Below are 18,112 nucleotides of genomic sequence, written 5' to 3' on the forward strand. Positions count from 1 at the left end.
ATACATAAAGGACTGCACTAGTCTCATGTAATACCAAGAGAGATGATTAAATAGTCCATCCACTCAAAAGCTTAAGACTAGGAGAACAGTAAGAGATCTCCAACAAAAATAGTTTGCAGTTCAAATATGGTAGAGAAGTGGGAACGATTCAAAATGTTCTAAGCAATTTCTCTATATGACTTTGCAACTTATTTACCATCACTATCTTTAAAAGTTAGTATATATACATATACATATATATGTGTGTGTGTGTGTGTGTGTATATATATATATATTATACACAGACCTCCAAACTCTCGGGAAAAATAATGGAGGAAAGAAACATTGCTGAACAAAATATCTTAAGTTGTTGATTTTCTGAATCCACTTGACCATATTGTCTTGCCTCTCTATACTGTTTCTTCTGGTAATATTCCTTTGGGTTCAGTGATCTGATCACATTTCACTCCCAAATCTACAATTTAACTTTAATGACTGAGTCTCAGTTCTACATTTACAACTTGCATCTGTAGATTGGTCAGAATATGAAGGACGACCTAAAGACCTTTTAGTCTATTGTGAAGGAAAAGAAAGATCAAAGAAGGGATGATAGCAGATTTGGCAATGAGAACCCACAATGTCAGAAAATCAGAATTAATCAACCCTTACTTATTTCAGTTTTCTCTGTGAGCTTTGAACTTGAAAGGATAACATGAAAAATGGTTAAGTGGGGGGGAAAAATGAAGACAAGTAAGGAAATATTAAGAAACCATGAATGATCAGTTCAAGTCAACTGGCCATTGTGAACTGAATTCCCTGCACTGAAAGAATTGGCAATTTTGAATATGGAACTAAAGTAAGCGATCTTTAAAAGGTCATAAAGAATGAGAGAGATATAAAGAATGTTGCCCTGATTTTTTTATATGTCAGTAGAATGAAGTCTTCAAAATATAATCTAGTGAACATGATTTCAATATCTGATAAGAATTCAGAACATTTTATTAAGGAAATGCTTTGTCTGTACCTAAAAATGAAAGTGACAATTACTTAGAGTTGTTGTGACTTACAGGCCAACTCCTATCCATTTTTATATGATAGCATAGCTAGATAGACATAGTTTGTTTAAGTTTCTCATTTTAATATAATTGACAAGATGAAATAATGTTGGTGAGTCAATAATACAATTGTGTGAATTCAGAATTGGCTAAATGGCTAGAAGTCAACAATAGTCAATGACTTGGAAACATTTTGGACTTATGTCTCTGGTGGAGCTTCAGGTATCCTTGGTCCTGCTTAACATTTTCATCAGTGACTAGGATTACATATCTGATTTTCAGAAGATAAATCTGAAATGAGTAGCTAATGTATTATGAGAATCTATAGAACCAAATATATGTCATCAAGATAGGAAAATAGACTAAAATAGTTACATGACATTTATTAGATATTATTGAAGAGTCCTACATTTGGATTTTTAAAATCAACTTTACAAAGATAAGAAGGAATCAATAGAAAGTTTTCTTGAACAAGATCTGGCAGTTCTGATCAACTTCAAAGAGATTAATCAACAATGCACCTTTTTATTGTGATGTATAGAATATTGGTGCAGCTCAAGAGAGAACACAATTCCTTTTCCAGGGATAGGAAAAGATAGAATGATATTACCATCCAATGTTTTCAACATTGGGAAAAATATTTTAAACCAGAAGATTTTTCTGAATTGTATTTGATAAGATATTTCCAAAAGGGTAAATCCTTCAAATGCTACTATTTTCTGAAGACATTCTGTTGATTACATCAGGCCCCACAAAGAATATAAACCCCTTAAGACTATGTATAGCTACCCAAAAGAGATGAAGCTAAAATTGGAAGTTAGTTTGGCAGAAATTGGAAGTTAATATGGCGGAAACTTGGATTAGACCAACACCTCACACCCTATACCAAGATAAGATCAAAACAGATACAGGATTTAGACATAAAACAAAATATTACAAGTAAACTAGGAGTTTTCCTGTCAGATCTATGGAAAGGGAAGCAGTTTATGACCAAGGAAGAGGTGGAGAACATCATTAAAAAACAAACTAGATAATTTCAATTACATTAAATTAAAAAGCTTTAGCACAGACAAAACCACTGTAAACAAGATTAAAAGAAATGTAGTAAATTGGGAAATAATTTTTACAACTAGTATTTCTAACAAAGGACTCATTTCTAAAATATACAGAGAACTGAGTCAAAATTTAAGGAAAAAACCCAAGCCATTACCCAATTGACAAATGATCAAAGGATATGCAAAGGTAATTTACAGATGAAGAAATCAAAGTGATCCATAGTCATATGAAAAATTGCTCTAAATCACAACTTATTAGAGAAATGAAAATTAAAGCATCTCTGAGGTACCACTTCACACCTCTCAGACTGGCCAATATGACCAGAAAGGACAATTATCAATGTTGGAAGGGAAGAGATGAACCTAACAGTCCACAAAGAAAAAAATTAAAGAATCAAACCAACCCTAGACAAGAATTTTAACTAAATTTTAACTAAATATTTTTGTGAGATGAACAATGAGCTGAAATTATGACCAGGATTAAATAGAAATAAGAGAATAGAGAGATGAGCTGTAGTTTGTAAAATTGCATAACTCCAAGCTGCTCCCACTCACAAAATCCCATTCTTTCAACACCAACATTTGACAAATGATACTGTAAATCAGCAAACACTACAATCTCTGAAAAATAAAAATTGCAGATTTCCCTAAGAGAAAAAGCAACATGCACCATGGGTATTTATATGGAAGACATATATAATCTAAAGTGTTAATAAAGAGATTTTCTATAAAATATATTAGTGAAAAAGTTGACTGAATATTCAAGTCAACATTTATTAAATGCTTACTATGTGCCAACCACTGTACTAAGCACTTGGAACACAAATACAAGAAGAAAAACAGTCTCTGTTCTCAAGTAACTTAGATCCTTTTAGGGGTAGACAACACATATATGAAACTTGAAAAGTCTTAGGGTTTGGGTGGGAAAAGGGGGTTGAAATATCCCATATCATGGCATAATTATATTCATATATTAATATGCTGATATTCAGAAAATGTAAAAAGATTAGATAAATGACTTCATCCCTGAGAGGACATAAATAAAAAATGCAAAACAGGAGGTATAAATGTTTGACAAAACAGCAAAGAAGAGAAAGAAGATCGATGTAATCTTGTTATCCATTAAAATAATGAATGATACACTCAGTTTTAAGTCCTATTAAGTTTTTATATACATTTATATAAGTAAAATTGTTTATGTTTCATGCATCTAAGTTTGAAAGTGACGAAATTATTCTGTCATTTGAGTAAGTAAGCCTGAGGGCAAGAGAAAATAAGTCATCAGTAAACATCTACAGAAAAGTAGCTAAGATGGTTTACTAATGACTTACTAATAATTAGACAAAATAGAGCAGAAACTAGTAACTAGTAAATTCAGTTGAGTGGGAGTGAGGAAAAGTGAAAATGAAGGAAGCAACAGAAATCAATGAGGAGAAAAAAAATTATCTGTACAGTCTTTAGGGCCTTGGGACAAAATCCTAACCATCAGCACCCTATTCCTCACCCACCCATTTATGGCTGTGATTCGCAAATTACCTCAAAATAAGATTGGGGACTAAATTTTTTGGACTAGATTAAAAAAGGCATTTAATAAAGTAATACAGAAAATGTAATATATATCAACACAACTCTCTCCTAAAGCAAAAAAGTAAAAAGCATAGTTTTACTCGAAGGAGAGTGTGGACAGTGAAGAGGGATTCTAGGAAAAGAGGGATGTAGGTTGAAATGATTGTGATGTGGAGGCAAAAAGAATATGAAGCAAAAATTACCAAGGCCATATATTTCTTACATTCAAGTCTGACTGCCAGGATACTTCCACACTTAGGCTCACTCTTCTTCCTAGGTATCTGTGGGAAGATGAGCTTCAGATTGGGGAGGAGTAGAAAGAGAAGAGGAAAATGTTTTGAAGCTTCTATAGCATCTCAGTAGATGCCTTTATTTTGAGTACCTTGCATCACTGGATTCAATTAGGTACACTGGTCAGAGCTTTTGAGTTCAAAGTATAATTATGAACCCTGGGTAAGTAGTCCTCCACTAGGGAATAAACTTGCAAACTTGTAAGGGTCAAGTGGGGAAAAGGGATAGATCCTAGCGGGGGTGCAAGAAGTTTAAAAGCATACAGTTTATGCAAATGGAATTTTTACTTCAGGTATCTATCAACACATATTTTCATGATAAAATGAAGTCAATACTAAAAGAACTAAAACTATCACCATCAGCAGAATTCAGCTGCAGTTCATTATCATTCAATTACCACTTATATGTCTAAAATATTCCAACGTCACAAAGGGAAATTTAACATTAGGTATTTGTGAAAGGGAGAATGAAATTTCTGGGGGGGAGAGAACAGAGAAAATATTTATAGGAATTTTTCAATAGTTCTTTTTTTAGAAAAAAAAAGGATAATAAAGACTTTCTCATTTATGGGAATTAAGACTTACCTTCCCAGGTTCTGGAATTGTCTCCTGCTGCTGATATTGTAGAAATTTTTCAAAAGTTCCTTTTAAAAAATGCTAATAAAGATTCTCATTTATGGGAATTAAGACTTACCTTCCCAGGTTCTGGAACTGTTTCCTGCTGCTGACCTCTATCTCCCAAACAAGAAGGAAAGTTGGGGCTGAAAGCTATTAGGTCTCTCTTAGCAGCTTCCTCTCCAGAGCAAATCTGCGGCAGCCGATGCTGAAAATAAGACAAGCTCCCCATGTCACTCGAACACACGACAATAGGTTTTCTTGGACAGTAAAGACCCTCTAGAGGGGCAGTGCACCGCGTTGCCGCATAGAACAGCAACCTCAGCACCAATAAACTGGGAACCGAGCAGATAGCTATAATCAAATACACATTACTATCCATCAGCAGTATCTCTTTCCTAACTCCCTCCCTCACTTTTACATGGCCTGCACTAGAGGTCTTCAGGGTTTGTTCGCTTGTCACCAGAGATATCATCATAGTAGCTGTAGCAGACAACACAGGATCCCCATGGTCCTTAACTAAAATCAGCAGCGTCTGTTTCGGTCCATCAAACTCCTTCAAGGCCCTTGTTGTGGTTATCTCGCCAGTGTACAGACCCACGCGAAAAGGGCTGCGCCCAAAGTCCATCTCCGGCAGCAGCTCATAAGACAGCCACGCGTTGTAGCCAGAATCTGCATCCAGAGCCCGAATCTTCGCCACCACTTGGCCCACTGTCGCGAAATGCGACACCAGTTCAGTTGCTGGACTAACGCCGGCTTGGGGCCGCAACACTACGGGCGCATTGTTGTTTTCATCCAGTACGCACACCTGCAGGCTCACGTTACTACCCAGAGGGCAGCCGGCATCGCGGGCGCTCACCTGAAACTACAGCAGCTCCAGCTCCTCATGCTCCAGGAGTTGCAGAGCGTACAGTGTGCCACTCTCTGAGTGCACGGACACGTAGCTCGACAGTGGATGCTCCCCAACCCGACGTTCTACTAGCGAGTAAGACGCCAACCGGTTCTCCTGAGCATCCAGATCCGACGCAGACACGGTGAAAATGTGAAAACCAGGCGGGTTGTTCTCCTTTACGAAAACAGTATACACAGGCTATTCGAAAATGGGTGCATTGTCATTCACGTCGCTGATGTCTACGACACACTGGCCATCTCTGGCTGTCACCACCAATTCATAGACCGACAAGTTCTCACGGTCCACTGGTTCCTCTAGGACCAACGAGTAATTCCTGGAAGTGGACACCAGGGTGAAAGGCCCAGGAGGTAACAGCGAGCCCCGTTAGAGCCGGAATCACCATCAGACACACTGATGAGGACGACGACTGTGCCTGGAAGGGGCATCCTCTCTAACAGGCAATGATAGTGAAGTCAACGTCACTTCTGGTGCGTTATCATTAAGGTCTAACACTTTTACCAACACTTTGTAGTGTCCAGATACCTTTATCGGTAGCTATTGTGTGAATTTCATACAATTTTATTCCTTCGTAATCTAGTTGGCTCTTTATTGTAATTTCCCCTGTGGTGGAATTCATGTTACATTTTGCGGTTATACTAGGAGTGTTACCACTGAATGAGTACATAACTTTGTCATCTAGTCCTTCATCGATATCCGAGGCATTGAACCGGACCACTAACGTTCCAATTCCCGTGTTCTCTAATAATTGGACTTTGTAGACTTCTTGATTAAACTTTGGAGAATTATCATTAACATCAAGGACCTCTATCAATAACTGTACCGTTCCTGTGAACTCGGGTTTTCCCCTATCCGTAGCAGTTAGTATTACAGAAAGTTCAGGTGTTTTCTCTCTGGCCAAAGACTTCTTAGGTACAAGAGAGAGAGTCTTACTCATTTCATCATTGTCTTTACATTCAAAGAGAAATATTCGTTCATGCTGAGCCCGTACGTTTAACAGAGCATTTGCTTCAACATCATCATCGGATGCTCCCTCTAGTGGAAATTTAGAGTCTAGTGGGCTAGATTCATAAATAGACAAATTCTTTTGTGTTACGGAAAACACTGGAGGGTTGTCATTAATGTCATTGATCTCCACCTCCACATGAAAAACCTGCAACGGCTTGTCTACGATCACCTCCAGGTGAATGCTACAAACCGGGATGCGACTGCACAGATCCTCACGGTCAATTCGTGAATTCACAAACAAAATGCCATTCTGCACGTCTACCTCCAGGTAGTCCCTTCGGCCCTTAGACACCATCCGGAACAGTCCAGCTCCTAGACCTCTAGATCCAGGTCCTGTGCGATTCGTCCCACAAAAGTACCGTGTTTCGCTTCTTCTGACACCGAGTAATGAACCTGGCCGCTCCTCACCTCCCGAGCTGTATGGAGCAGAACCGAGAAAAACAGATGTTGTGCTCCTAGGCTGTCTGTCTTCCAGGCTATCATTGCAAACCCTTTTCAGACGTCTTAATTATTTATCTATTATTATTAACAATTCCAAGAATAAAGCGGATAACTTCCTAAAGTCCTTAAATTCAACGTCAGAGCAATGAGAGCCTTCAGGATTTTGTCAGGAAAATAGAAGGTTGTGGAGAGGTTTTTTTTTTTTAACAGGAAGATTGTACTCCCTTTTCTTAGAAAATGCCTTTTGGTAGACAGCGACACCATATGGTCAGCTGACTTTATTAATTTATTTAACTTATATATCCTTCATTTTATTCCTCTAGGATTTCCAATTTTTATTTTTTCTATGTAGGAGACTCTTGAACAGCAAATCTCATAAAATTCTCTTCTTATCTTCGAAAAATACAATATATTTGATTTTATGGATACATTTTAAATGAATTTTTCAAAACTGACCCTTTAAAATCGACCTGAACTTCCTCCCTCCCCTCTTTTCTTTACCCTGGATGGACTTGGAAATACTGTTTCCATCAAAATGTAAGGTAAGACCATATGTAGTGTGAATGGTGGGTCTGATCCTAAGAAAGAGATCCAGTAATACTTCATTCCAATATGCAAAAATCATTCTTGGTTTGCACACCTACCTAAGATTTGATTTTGTGAATCTAGTTTTGATGATATGCAGAAAAAAAGATATTTTAGAGATCATTTTCCATGCTTCCTCTGCTCTTGAATACTTAATACAGAGTCATAAGAAAGATACAGACTGGAGCAGCTAGGTGGTGCAGTGGATAGAGCACCAGCCCTGGAGTCAGGAGTATCTGAGTTCAAATCTGGCCTCAGACACTTAACAATTACCTAGCTGTGTGGCCTTGGGCAAGCCACTTAACCCCATTGCCTTGCAAAAATCTAAAAATAAAAATATAGACTTATGTTATTTTTATTTATGTGAATTTTCAGATAGAGTTTCCATTTTAGTTTCTCCTTATTCTTAGGAAGAAAATAAAATCTAGAAAGTCCTGTTAAAATCAATAGTATGTCCAAGGAACAGAAAGAAATCGCTTCCTCTGATCATAATTATCAAACCTTCTCAAAATCAGTCTCATTCAGTTTCAAATGGCATATTCATTCTATGAAAAAGAAAACTCTCATTTTCCTGTTTACCAATCTGAGTAGTAAATTTTATTATAAAAAAGCATATCAACATCAAATATATTTTAAAAATCCTAAAATTTCTGTTTCAGGTAACCAATATACAAAACAATTCCTTTGATTATAGTGTGGAGTATATGCAAATACAAAATACAAACTCACTATGTTTTCCAATTCAACAACTATTAGTGAAACAGCTACTTTATTGAGAACTAGACTAGAGGCTGTTGTGGAAATCAAGAAATATTTTCCATTTTCAAGGTGAATGTAAGTTTTTTGTTCAGACAATGATAACATATATTGCATCATATAGCCCTACATTTACATGAAATTCTGTGGCAACAATGCCAGCCAAAATATCATCAAGGGCTAAACTGAATATTATGGAGAGTCATTGTATGCAACAGGCTATAATAAGAGGCCAAACAAGAAGGGGAAAAGACTGGTTGGAATGATCAAAAAAAAATAGCAATGATAGATGCTTCTGATAGATCTTTAAGAATTGGTGGAAAAGGAGAAAAGAGAATTCTATGCAGGGAGAAGATGATGAAATATAACAATAAGAGAAATATTTTGTCCAAAGAGAGAGAAGGTAACATGCTGGGGAGTAGTTAAGTTTGCATCTCATCCTGGTGATGACTTTCAGAAACTACTCAATATGAGATAGGATGTCCTGTGAACTCTTGGAGCATCCATGACTATAAGTTAGTTTTTTGGTCTAAAGGACATGCCTCGAATAGCTTTCATCTAGTGAACAATGGAGAATAATTTTAGATTATCAAGAAGGGAAAATTTCACGTGGTTGTGAACTGGATATTTTGGAGGTTTAGAAAATTATGAAGCCCTAGGTTAAATACATTATCTTAATTGTAGAAATAAAGGTAAATAAAGATTCTGAAAGAAATAAAAGGATATATAATTTGAAAAGAGTCCAGGGCAGGGGGATAGGATTACTGAGGGGAAAAAGTGGTGACATCAGTAAAGATAAAAGAATTTAGAATTTTGTTTATCCCATAATGGACACACAGAGATAAATGTCAAAGATGCTATAGAAATAAAAGATGATTGGATATTGGCATAAAAAGTAAAATTTACTTAGATATCAAATCTAGGTATTTGGGAGAATGGTGATGTTATTAACAGAGACAAGTAAAGTGGAAATCAACGTTGCCTTGTAAAAAAAGATGATTTGGAAATATTTAAGGAGATGACAAAACATCTATGTGAAAAATACATGATGGTATGGAGTGACCATGGAATGGGAAGTTGAAAAAGAATCAAAGCTGAAAAGGTATGCTGAGAAACTTAAAGCAATGAGAGCAACAAGAAGATACTGAACTTGAAAGAATATCCACATTTGGGACCTGGGAGCTACTGAATAATTCAGGAGAGAGAGAGAGAGAGAGAGAGAGAGAGAGAGAGAGAGAGAGAGAGAGAGAAGACAGACAGACACAGGAGAGGCAAAAACAAAAAATCAAGATAGTACAGTGCCGCAAAAGTCAAGAGACTACACCTTCCACAGGCAGGGACAGAAAGTATGCAAAATTGTCAAATTTGAAAATCAAAGAGAATGAAGAGAAAAGCACAATTTTTGTTACTATAATGCAGTGGATTTTTAATTCTACCTATAATTTGGACTATAACAAATAACTGGCATATAATAAAAGATGAGTTCACATTTTAAATTCTCCAAATAATTTATGATCAAGAAATGTGCTTAATTGCAAAGAGAAGTAAATATTCAAATTGAAACATTATGTTGTCAATAATTATGAATGCCTTTTGGTGCCCTGAAGGCTATTTATGGGTCAAAGAACTGTGGTGCATCTCAACTACTCAGTGCTGATGGATTCACATTGAAAACAATAGAGACATGATCCGAGAGAGATGGGTTGAACACCTCCATAGTGTTCTTAACACTATTGATCAACAATCAATGCAGAAGTCATAGACTGCTAACCTCAAGTTGAAGTCAATCAGTCTCTAGCTGAAGTTCCAACTGAAGAGGTTTTGAATGCCATTAGACTCCTTTCAAGTGGCAAAGCACCTGGTACTGAGATCTACAAAGTGGGGGGTCCATTGATCATCAAAAAACTTACTGAAATTTTCCATGTTATATGACATGAAGAGGTTATCCCCAAGAATGCAAGAATGCCTCCATTGTCTATCTCTATAAAGGTAAAGGGAATGGATTGTCCTGTGACAATCAGAAGGGTATTTCTCTTTTAATCATTACTGGTAAGATTCTTGCCAGTTGTCCTCAATAGGTTGATCCTTCACCTGGAAGATGGTCATTTCCTTGAGAGCCCATGTGGCTTCAGAAAGGGTTGAGGAATGGCTGATAGGGTGTTTGCTGCCCTTCAACTCCAGGAAAAATGCCAGGAACAGAATAGAGGTTTGTATACAACATTTGTAGATCTTACCAAGGCCTTTGATATCTCAGTCATGAGGGTTTATGGAAAATTATGTCAAAATTTAGCTGCCCAAAGAAGTTCATCAGCTTTGTACATCAAATTCATGATGGCATGCTTGCCTGGGTTCTGGATAGTGGACAATGCTCTCAAGATTTCCCAACCACCAATGGAGTGAAACAAGGATGGTCCTTGGTCCCATGCTTTTTAGCATGATGTTTTAAGACAAGTTTATCAAATGCCTTCACTGAGAATGAATATGGCCTCAAGATCAATTACCGCACTGATGACAAATTCTCCAACTTGAAAAGCTATAAGCCAAGACCAAAGTGAAAGGAGTATTGGTGCATGATCTTTTGTTTGCAGATGCTGCAATCTCTGAAGTGAGATGCAATAATGTATGGATTGATTCTCTTTTATTTGTGCTAATTTTGGTCTAACAACACCAAGAAAACACAGGTGCTTCATCACCCAACACCACAGTATCCATATGTGGAACCATTGATTACAGCAAATGGAGAAGTTTTTAGTACTGTGGACAAGTTCACTTACCTTGGCATTGTCCCATCCAAGGAGGTACACATTGACCATGAAGTTGACATATGCATTCCAAGAGCTAGTCAGTTAATAATTTACCTTTAGCAATTAAATTTTCAGCCAAATTTTTTATTTTATTTTTGTACAAGTGATTTTTTTTATACATTACTAAAATATTCTTGTTTAAGAGTAAACATAGGGGCGACTAGGTGGCGCAATGGATAGAGCACTGGCCCTGGAGTCAGGAGTACCTGAGTTCAAACCCGGCCTCAGACACTTAATAATTACCTAGCTGTGTGGCCTTGGGCAGGCCACTTAAACCCATTGCCTTGCAAAAACTTAAAAATAAAGGAGTAAACATAATACCCCCCAAAAAATTATAGACCCCCATGAGAAATAAAGTAAAAGAAAAAGAAAAAGAATGTACTTCAGTCTGTGTTCTGACACTACCAGTCTGTCTTGGTTGGGTCACATTCTTTATGATAAGTCCATCACAAAAGCTACTTCCATATTTTTCCACCGTTGCCATTGGTGATCACCACTCCCTTCATCCATACCTCCCCACTACCATATACTATATTTTCTCTCTCCTTTCACTCTGTCCCTCTTCTAAAACATGCTGTAGGGTAGCTGAGTGATACTGATACTGATACTGATCACCTGCCCTGGGGTCAAGAGGTCCCCAAGCCCACCTAGCACCCCTGAGACCCAGCAACCACCCAGGATCACCCAATCTCAGTCCCTTGCAAGAAGCAAAAAAGAAAATGTGTTGTACCTGACCACTCTACCCAACAATCCACCCTCTCCTCCATCATTCACATCCCCCCCTTCATCCTTTACCCCTTCTCTCCTTTTCACTCTAGATGTAGATATACCATTGAGTGTATATGCTGCTTCCTCTCTGAGCCACCTCTGATGAGAGAGGTTCTCTCATTTCCCCATGCCTTCCCCCCTTCCATATCATTGCAATAGCTCATTGCAATAAAAATTTATCTTTTATATGAAATATCTTAGCCTATTCCACCTCTCCTTTCCCTTACTCCCAGTGCATTTCCCTTTTAGCTATTGACTCCATTTTTACAATATATTATACCTTCAAATTCAGCTCTCTCCTGTGCTTCATCTATATAAGCTCCTTCTACCTGCTCTATTAAATAAGAGGTTTCATATGAGTATTTTCAGCATCATTTTTCTATGCAGGAATACATGCAATTCATCATCATTAAGTCCCTCATATTTTACCCTTCTCCTCCAATCTCTATGCTTCACTGGAGTCCTGTATTTGAAGGTCAAACTTTCTGTTCAGCTCTGGTTGTTTCAACAGGAACAATTTCCCTAGTCGTTGAAAGTTCATCTTTTCCCCTGGAAGAGGATGTTCAGTTTTTCTTGGTAGTTGATTCTTAGTTGCATTCCAAGCTCTTTTGCTTTCTGGAATATTATATTCCAAGACCAATGAGCCCTTAATGTAGTTGCTGCTAAGTCCTTTGTGATCCTGACTGCAGCTCCACAATATTTAAATTATGTCCTTCTGGCTGCTTGTAATATTTTCTCTTTGATTTGGGAGTTCTGGAAATTGGCTATAATATTCCTTGGGGTTGTTTTGGGTGGGGATCTCTTTCCTGGGGAGATCAGTGGATTCTCTCAATTTCTATTTTTGCCCTCTACTTCTAGGATATCTGAGCAATTTTCATGTAGGAATTCTTTAAAAATGAGGTCAAGGCTTTTTTCCTGATCATGGCTTTCAGGTATTCCAATAATTTTTAAATTATCTTTCCTGAATCTGTTTTCCATATTAGTTGTTTTTTCAATGAGATGTTTCACATTTTTTTTCTAATTTTTCATTCTTTTGGTGTTGAAGACATAATAGTGTCTTGACTTCTCGTAAAGTCATCAGCTTCCTTTAGCTCCATTCTACATCTGAAGGATTTGTTTTCCTCAGAGAGCTTTCTTATCTCCTTTTCCATCTGGCCAATTCTGCTTTTTAAAGCATTCTTCTCCTCAATAACTTGTTGAAGTGTTTTATCCATTTGACTTATGCTGGTTTTTAACGTTATTTTCTTCAGCATTTTTTTGGATCTCCTTGACTAAGCTGCTGACCTCTTTTTTTCATGTTTCTCCTGAATCTCTCTCATTTCTTTTCCCAATTTTTAATTCTATCCCCCTTACTTGATTTTCAAAATATTTTTTGAGCTCTATCATAACCTGAGCCCAACTTCCACTTTTCTTGGAGTCTTTAAATACAGGAATTTGTACTTCCTCATCTTCAAATTGAGTATTTTGATCCTTCTTGTATTTCCTCAATGGTGTTCCTCTTTTTTCTCTGTTTACTCATTTCTCCAGCCTGTGCCTGGTTTGGGGGTGCTTCCTGAGCTTTTAAGTATTATTGGGACCCCCCCATAAGAATCTCAATGTGTGAAGCTCTGACTACCCTCCTGATCTGTGAATTACCACAAGCACACCCCTCTGCCATAGGGCTGAGGTTGGGGTGGGGGCCTGTTCTATGGGGGGGGGGGGCCTAGACTGTGATCAGGACCTGAATGGGGTCAGAGTCCCAGAGTTCTGTTCCAGATACAGAGGACAAACCTCAGAAGTCTCCTCTACCTTCAGTGGACTGAGCACTCAGGGCTCAGTTGCCTGGAGGCTCCTGCTTGCTGGCTCCACACCTGCTTCCGTTTCCTGTATCTGGGCTGCCCTGGCTACCACTGCCCTGCTGACCACACTGACTACTGCAACTGCCCTGAGGGCCTGGGCTTTGCATGCTTGCTCTGGCAGAGGAGCCCCCTTGCTGATCCTCCAAGTTGTACCTGGTGCTCCCCCGGGTATAAGTCAGGAAATTGTCCCCACTGCTGTGAGTCATGGTTCCCAGGTGCACTGGGGCTGTTTCCAGGAGGCTTAAATTTCTTCACTCTGGTGGACTGCCACTCTAACCCCATAGAGTGGAGTCTTTCTACCATTTTCCAAGAGTCTGGAGAATTGCCTCACTGAATCTTTCTATGGGTTCTGTCTCTTGAAAATTTAGTCATAATTTTAAGATTTTTGAAATATTATGGAGAGAACACCTAGGAGAGGCTCTTCTCCAGTCACCATCTTAGCTCTGCCCCCCACAAGACCTCAGGCAATTTTCAACAAAAGTTAAAATTGTGTATGGTATGTCCTCTACTCATGCAAATAAAATTTAGTTTTAGCCATGAAAACATTATGAAAACTATATTGTTCCAAAAGGGTCTGTTCTTTTCCATAATTTCTCAGGTTAGATTCTGATTGTTTCTGTAACAATAATAAAAGTTTGTTTCCGTTGTGGGAAAAAGAAAAACATAATAACTAAGGAAAACCTGATGATGGCTTCTCCAAATTTAACTATGCTAGTCTGAGAGTACACAGTCTATTACACAGCTCATATTCAGGGCACTATACCTAGAAATATAGCATAATTCTGAAAGGTCAATTAAAATGATCAAATATAGGGGATTTCATGCAATAATAATTACAAAAATTGTAAAAAGATGCAAAAATAATTTGAGATACAAATGAGATCCTAAAGGATAGGAAGTATAAATATAACAAAGAAAATTTGTTCACCAAAATTCCTGAACACTGGGAATTCCATGAATCTTTCTTTTTTTTGTCGTTTTTTTGCAAGGCAAATGGGGTTAAGTGGCTTGCTCAAGGCCACACAGCTAAGTAATTATTAAGTGTCTGAGACCGGATTTGAACCCAGGTACTCCTGACTCCAGGGCCAGTGCTTTATCCACTGCACCACCTAGCCACCCCTCCATGAATCTTTCAATTGTAATTTAAAATAAAGCAAATTTTCATCTTTTCATCAAGATGACATAAGGATCTTGTTACACTTTGTAGCTGCAGAAACAAAGCATAAAATATTCAAAAGACCTTCTAGAAATTAAGAAAAGTCACAAAAGTTTATTATAAAAGGATTTGGGGGATGAATTACTAAACTTTGAAGATAATAACCATTTTTTTCCTGCAAAACATTGCTTGAGAGCACAAATGGAGGTGAAACACTATATTGACCAAATATTCTCCAAGAATACAAATAAATCTAGTGATTGCTGCTAGAACTACCAGAAAAAAAAAATCATAGAACTCTGTTAATGAATGCTTGAAAAGTACATGTTCTTTGAAGTTAAATCACCTTACTCTTACTCTCTTCTAATGGATGGGCCATTAATAGCAACTAGTCACGAGGAATTGATTTTTAAAAAGAGATGAAATTATTATAATTGCCTACATTTGTTCTCTAGTTATTGTCACTTTTCTACATTCATGCATTGCAAACAAATGGAATAATGCTCAGCCTATATCTTTTTAACACCTAAAGGGCAAAACAGGAATGGTAGAAAAATGTTTTTGACAAATAAACCACAATTTATAAACTCATCTCACAAGAGGGGGGAGATCCTATTTCCATCTGTGAACTTCTGTCCTCAGATGAAGGACATGAAGAGAAGTTGGGACTGATAGCCATGAGGTCGTTCTTGACTATTGCATCTCTGGAACAAACTCTCCCCCGCTTCTGAGGAAATGACCATCTGTTCATTCCGCTGGAGCACACTATCATGGGTTCCCGAACCGTAGACAATTTGAGAGGGAGTAGAGAACCTTAGAAGCACATATAGCGGTAAGTTTAGCATCAAGAGGCTGGAAACAGCGCAGATAGCGATGATCAGATACACGTTAATATCTCCCAAGACCTTTTCCTATCCACATGCCCACCACTTCTGCTTCAAGAGCTCCCCGAGAAGAGGCCTTCACTGAGAGTGAACCACAATCACTCTGGCTGGGGCGGACAGAAGGGGCTCCCCATAGTCCTTCACTAACACTACCAGCTTCTGTCTCGGGCCATCCGACTCCCCCAGAGACCACGCCTAGCTCTCATCAGTGTACAGACCTACTTGGAAAGGGTTATGTCCAACGCCCACTTCTGGCTGCATTTGGTAAGAAAGTCACGCATTATAGCCGGAATCCACATCCACAACCCGGATCTTCACCACCCCGTGACCCACCACCACAGATCATGACACCAGCTCTGTCACTGAGCTAACACCAGTGGGGCGACAGCACAACCGGAACGCTGTCATTTTCGTCCAGCATGAAAACCTGCAGGCTCACATTGCTGTCCAAGGGAGGGAAGCCAGAGTTTCAGGCGCTCACCTGGAACTGCAGCAGCTCCAGCTCCTCGTGGTCCAGGGGTCGCAGAGCGAACACTTTCCCGCTCTCCGAGTGCACAGACACGTAGTTCAACAGTGGACGCTCCCCAATTTCTTGTTCCACCAGCGAATAAGACATATGCGGGTTCTCCAGAGCATCCGGGTCTAATGCTAATACAGTGAAGATGTGACTGCCTGGAGGATTGTTCTCCTTCACAAACACAGTGTACTCGGGGTGGTCGAAGACTGGTGCATTGCCGTTCACATCGCTGATGCCCATATACACGCTGACCTTGACCCGAAGGGCTGGCGTACCGCCATCCCTCGCAGTCACCACTAACTCATAGGTAGGCACTTTCTCGCGGTACAACTGACCTTCCAACATGAGTGAGTAGTAATTCCTGAAGGTGGACATCAGCATAAAGGGCCCCTGGGGTGACAGTGAACAAGTCATTTGCCCGGTGGCACTGGAGTTATGGTCAGACACGCCGATGAGGGCAATAACTGTGCCTAACGGGGCGTCCTCTCGAACTGGCAGTGATAGTGAGGTCACAGACAACACAGGAGCATTATCTTTGATGTCCAGAGCTTTCAATGAGACTTTACAGTGGCCAGACAATGATGATGTTCCCTTACCGGAAGCAATGACCTGAATTTCATACGACTTGACTGCTTCATAATCCAATTTTTCTTTAATTCTTATCTCCCCGGTGCTAGGATCTATTTTGAATTTATTATGAACAGTCAAGGGAATGTCACTACTGAATGAATAGATGACCTCGCTGTTTAGTCCTTCATCTGCCTCAGAAGAGTTTAGTTTAATCACCAACGTCCTGTTTGCTATATTTTCTAGTAATTGTGCTTTATAAATTGATCAAATTCTTGTTCATTATCATTCACATCCAGCAATTTAATGAGCAAATGAACAGTACCAGTGAGTTCAGGTTTGCCCCCGTCTGTGTTTCCTCTCGATCTAAACCTTTCCTGAGCACAAGGGATAGGGACTGACTCACTTCTTCATTTGCTTTTACACTCTGTGTCTGCGTCGGACGCGTCCTCCAAAGGGAAATCTAGTGACCTAGATTCTGAAAAAAAAATGATTTTTTGACTTCGTAGGGAATACCACAGGATTGTCATTAAATCTTAAATCTCCACCTCCACATGAAAAATCTGCAACGACTTGTCCACAATCACCTCCAGGTGGATGCTACAAACTGGATTGCGACCGCACAGCTCTTCACGGTCGATTCACGAATTTATAAACAAAATGCCGTTCTGCGTATTTACCTCCAGGTAGTCCCTCCGATTCTTGGACACCACCGGGAAAAACCTTATCACCACATCCCTGATCTCCAGACCCATGTCTTCCGCGATTCGTCCCACAAACGTCCTGTGTTTTGCTTCCTCCAGCACCAAGCAATAGGCCTGGTCGCTTCCCACCTACCAGCCTGTGTGGAGCAGAATAGAGAAGAGCAGTTACTGGGCTGTTTTCACATGAAAACGTCATTGCAAACACTTGATGAACTGGAGTTAGTATTTCACATCTCATATAAAGAAATTAAATAAAACTTTACCTTTAATAGCTCTCACTGTGTTAATTCCAGTGCACTGTTAATCGGGGCTGACATAATGGAGCTTCTAATATCCTAATAATGGAAGATGTGTTATTTTAACCTTACCGGAAAATACTTCGTGGGGGACAGCGACATCAGGTGGCTGAATGTATACGCTCTACCACTATGCATTTATTTCACTTCTAAATTAGAAGAGGGAGTAAAGCACTTAAATCGTTTTCCCTAGTCATCCACACTCAAGTTTCTAATATATCAGACAAAGATAATTTGCTTTTAAAAATTGATTCTGGGGGCAGCTGGATGGTGCAGTGAATAGAGCACAGGCCTTGGAGTCAGGAGGACCTGAGTTCA

At 38.9% G+C, this 18,112-nt stretch overlaps 1 pseudogene; it reads right to left on the minus strand.

Moving 5' to 3' along the window:
* Positions 1-3,752: 3,752 nt before the first annotated feature.
* Positions 3,753-6,987, minus strand: LOC141504194 (protocadherin alpha-4-like; annotated as a pseudogene).
* Positions 6,988-18,112: the final 11,125 nt, after the last annotated feature.

Source organism: Macrotis lagotis, chromosome 1, assembly GCF_037893015.1.
Source record: "Macrotis lagotis isolate mMagLag1 chromosome 1, bilby.v1.9.chrom.fasta, whole genome shotgun sequence".
Lineage (NCBI taxonomy): Eukaryota > Metazoa > Chordata > Mammalia > Peramelemorphia > Peramelidae > Macrotis > Macrotis lagotis.